Genomic DNA, 4,788 nt, shown 5'->3' on the forward strand with positions numbered 1-4,788 from the left:
TCAAACCCAATCAGGAATCAGAAAACTCCGCTCCGACTAATTTCCATTATGCCCAATTTCTTTCTATATAATTACAAAAATAAAATTTCTAATTTTCATATTTTTCCATAATATTGTGCCATTTTATTTGGAAACGATTTGAATTGGGAAATTGCGAAGATTTTCAAGTAACTATTTCTAGTTGCAAAATTAACAGTCTTCTGTACAAATTGATGGATCTGTCAAAATTATTGATTGATTGATTAACCTCAAGTTAAAGCAAGTCTATAGAAACATTTATATCAATATTAACTGATTGGTTAATTGGTCATCTGATTTGTTAATATTGGTTATGAAACTTGGTATACATTCCTTTCATGTGCATACTGCTCGATTGATCCTGATTGACAAGGATATATATGTCATGTTAACTGAATAATAAATGGTTTGATATTTATTAAGTCATATATAAGCCTCAACTACATACAAAACATATTGTTTATCGATAACAACTTATTGAGCAATCGATTTCTGAGAAACGAACTTTGATTGATAAAGTGATATAATGTAAACTGCTTGAGAGCAGGCTCAATTGATTGACAGCTTAATTGCAAGAATACACAAATCCTCTTAAAGACGATCTATTTTATAAAAATTTCATCGATTGACCTATTCCAACGGTACAATGCTCTTGAGCAACGGATTTCATTGCATACGATTAATTGACTTGAAAGTGACTTGTTTTTTTCGCCGATTGACTTGCTTGCTGCTTGAGTGATTGACGAGCTAGATGATTGACTGAGCTACAAAGCTCGAGTGTTGAAAGTGGAGCTACCATTTAGGAACGAAGCTCTCTTGATTGATATGCAATGCGGATGATGGCAACTGCTTAAACAATTATGAAAATTGCACTTGTGGGAAACCTATTCAGGGGAAAAAAGTGGCGAGCACAAAGTCTTTCAGGAACAATTACGAGTGGAACAAAGGCAAATTATCATACAATATCTACATTAAGCGCGAATTGCTCAAAACAAAAGTCAAGACGAAGCCCCCCGGTTTCAGCCCCATTAAATGCAGCTGAGCATTGTGTGTAAATAGAATATATTTTCAATTTAGTCGCCGTAGACGCACAATTGTTCTATTTGAGGGATCCATTAAGATGGCTGCATGCATTACGGCCAGCACTGTGCCTCAACAAAGGCATAAGCATTTTACGTTGCGTATACGCAGCATAGGACAAATAAGTTCCAGATTCGAGAAGTTCCAGCTTAAGCTTAGGCTAAGCTCCAAGAATTAACAATTTCTCATTGTCGCCGTAGACGCACAATTGTTCTATTTGCGGGATCCACTAAGATGACTGCATGCATTACGGCCAGCACTGTGCCTCAACAAAGGCATGAGCATTTTACGTTGCGTATACGCAGCATAGGACAAATAAGTTCCAGATTCGAGAAGTTCCAGCTTAGCTCAAGCCTAAGCTCTAAGAATTAACAATTTCTCGTTGTTTATCGATTTTAGACCAACGTATCAATCATTTTAGGATAATGATCTGAAATAGCATGTAGCAAGACGGCACTCGATAACTTTTAAAATCGTTAATGAGCGAGTTTATAAATAGATTCGGAAACTGCTTCGCACTGAGCAGACTGACAGAAATAAATCCCGGGAATACACTCAACTAAGATGGCGTCCAGTTTAGTGTGGAACTTTTGTAGTAGTCCACTATAAGAATTGAGGGACCAGCACTATGGTTAGCCATCGTTGGATACCCATCTATCGATAGTTAACCATATCGATGGCTGAGGCTGTCGATAGTTGAGTGTCAGAATTAGTAATGACAGAAGAAGAAAAGTTGAGTTTGGGTTTGAAGAGAAGAGACGTATAAAAAGTAGCATTTAAAGCTGAATAAACTTAACACATAAAATCTCTTACACTTTATTCTTCTGAGCCTATGTTTTAATGCCCAGACTCATGCATAAATTCATCCCTTAAGTCTTTTGCATCTTTACTGAGTTTTTAAGACTCAGCTTTGGTCTATTACATATTCTTATCTTATCGCTGCGTTCGTCTCTCACATATAGGATCATAGCTCGTCTGCCTATTTATAGAGGCCATACATGTGGCTCTTCCCCTTTCTATCGCAGTACCTACTAGTCTTTGAGTGCGTAAGAGGCATACGATCTTTGTTTTGATTCCCATTGAGAATAAAATTTGCTGTGGATCATTTACCACCATAGATGACTTTTAGGCAATATTAAATTAATTCTAAGAGAACGGGCTGGTTATCTGAGTGCTATAAATATACCCTAGCCAAGTCACCAGTGGAATTCGATCAATATCTCTTAAAGAGGTTATTCAACTGCCGCAGACAGACAGAGCAGGCAGACAGGACAAATCACATGTTGGGTTTCGTCAAGATTGTGTCACATGTCACTTGTACTTTAACGAAAGCCAATATGCCCCGCCCTCAGCTTTTCGCTGCACACAGGCAATCGAAATCTGTAAGAGTGTTTAAGTTTCGGTGCCATCTGCCATGTGCTTATTTCTGTTACTTTTTTCCGTGCAACTTTATCGATTCAATGAAATGTGTCACTGCTGTTGGCACTGCCGTTGCTCTGACATTTCTTGGAGGCAAAAGAAAAACAACAGAAACAGAAAGAAAAGCCGGAGCAATGAAGCCACAGATGAACACGCCAACTTTTCTTTAAGTGGCCAAATAAAAGCAGGAACAACGATTTCAGCTGTCCCACAATTCACTGGATGCGAGGTGTGAGTCAGCTGAGGTGAGGTGTGGTGAGTCCCGTCGACTCGATGCCTGTTGCTCTCAACTCGCGCCCCCCAACTCCGACTCGGACTTTCCGTCTTTATCAGTCAGCCAAAAGTGTTTGGGAATCGAATTCAACTTTGCATGGATAATTATGACTGTTGTCTCTCTCTCTCTCTCTCTCTCTCTCTCTCTCTCTCTCTCTCTCTCTCTCTCTCTCTCTCTGTACCTCACACACACACACATGCTCCGCTGTTCCTTTTTTCTTTACTTAATATTAATAATATTAATTTTTTTCAGCAAGTATGAGTAGTTCCACCCCCTATGCCTGGAGAATCAGAAACATATTAAGCATACGCCCAGTCAGCCATCTTGTTTAAATGCACAAATTGTTGTTCTAAGCATTTTATTCTCTTATAGATTTGGTAAATGGCGCTCTAACAGTGAAGTAATGTTGTATTTGGCACCAATTGCTCAAGCAGTGAAAGGGCGGCAACGGTAGAGCCAATGCACATCGTCTGTGAATTGGGCTCGAGCCTCGGCGATATTTATCTATTTCCCTTCGCGAGCGCCTTGCTATTTGAGGGTGGTGCGAATCGAATTACGCGAAAACTATTTTGTATAGTCTTGCATATTTATTCGGAGGGCGAGGAATTTCCTACTCGAGCAGACTCACCTAGAGTTTTCTTACGAGCTGTTCATACCATTTTTGATTCTTTATGGTTAAATTCTAGTTCACAATTAGTTAAATTTATTTATCTATATAATTACTCAAATTTGATGAAATAGCTCAACTCCATGTGCTAGTTAAGTATCCTCTGGGTATACTTATGAAGCTAAGTTTTATAATAAAGTTTAATTTAAGAAACTAGTTCGGTTCAACAAGCTAGTGAGTGAACAACTATGAACTACTTCAAGTAGAGAAACTAGTTCTACATAAGAGCTGTTTCAGTTTGATAACAATTCAATAACTAGAACTAGTTCCCAAATATGATTTCAATGTTCTATTCCATTTAACGTATTCTATGCCAACTTAAGCATATGCTATGTGGAATGACTTAAGTATTCACATATATATGAATATATTATATAGAATCAATAAAAGAATCGAGAAGGCATTCGCTACACGGATAATCGAAAGAATCTCTTTTAGCTCATTTGCTTACAAGAATTTTTCAGAACAGCAGAAGATGAAGAGAATTAGCAGATTTATATGTATTATCCAATTGTGATATATATGTACGTAATATACATATACAATATATACTTCTTTTTAATATTTGGACTGCAACACTTTTAGAATCAGAAATGACCCCAAAGAGCGGCCAACACTCGAGGGGACATAACGAGCGACTCTGCAGAAGCTGTAGAAACCTGGCAATTAGCATTAACAACGGCAACTTGACTGCAGTTGGCAAACAGAGAAAGAGAGGGGTAGCGAGAGAATGAGGTGAGAGATACAGCGAGAGAAAGAGAGAGAGAGAGAGGGGGGAGTTGAGGCGAATGACTTGTATATTGGTGCAGCTGGCATGGTCAGATGAACCAGCCTAAAGAGCAGACAAATGCGGCGCAATTTGCGGCACTGTGACAACACAACAAGCAAATGCTGCAGCTAGGCTACGGCTCCTGTTCCAGCTCCTGTTGCAGTTCGGGGCGTAAGTCAAACAACGCAACGAAATGAATTATGAAACAAGTAGGTGTGCTCTAGGCGGAGCTGCCTGACTAATAGATACCTCGACTGTACCTTAAAAGGCTACTAAAATATTTGATCGTCAACGAGTATGAAAACTTTTCCATTTCCAGTATTCAATGTCTAGAATAGGCCCTAACTCAATGTTCCTTGTGAGAAATTGATCATCAGTAATTAATTTATGTTTCCAAATTCATATTGATGCATCCTTCAATATATAAGGGTATCAGGCAAACGTTGAGCTAGTTGAGGTTTTAAGTGTCTTAGTTTATTTAGTAATCAAGACAAACATACTTAGATACAGTATTTAGAGAGAGGGACAGGCAGAGCGTAGAATGGAGCACATCGACTCAGT

Source organism: Drosophila arizonae, chromosome X, assembly GCF_054131065.1.
Source record: "Drosophila arizonae isolate 15081-1271.41 chromosome X, UAZ_ARI_1.0, whole genome shotgun sequence".
Classification (NCBI taxonomy): Eukaryota; Metazoa; Arthropoda; class Insecta; order Diptera; family Drosophilidae; genus Drosophila; species Drosophila arizonae.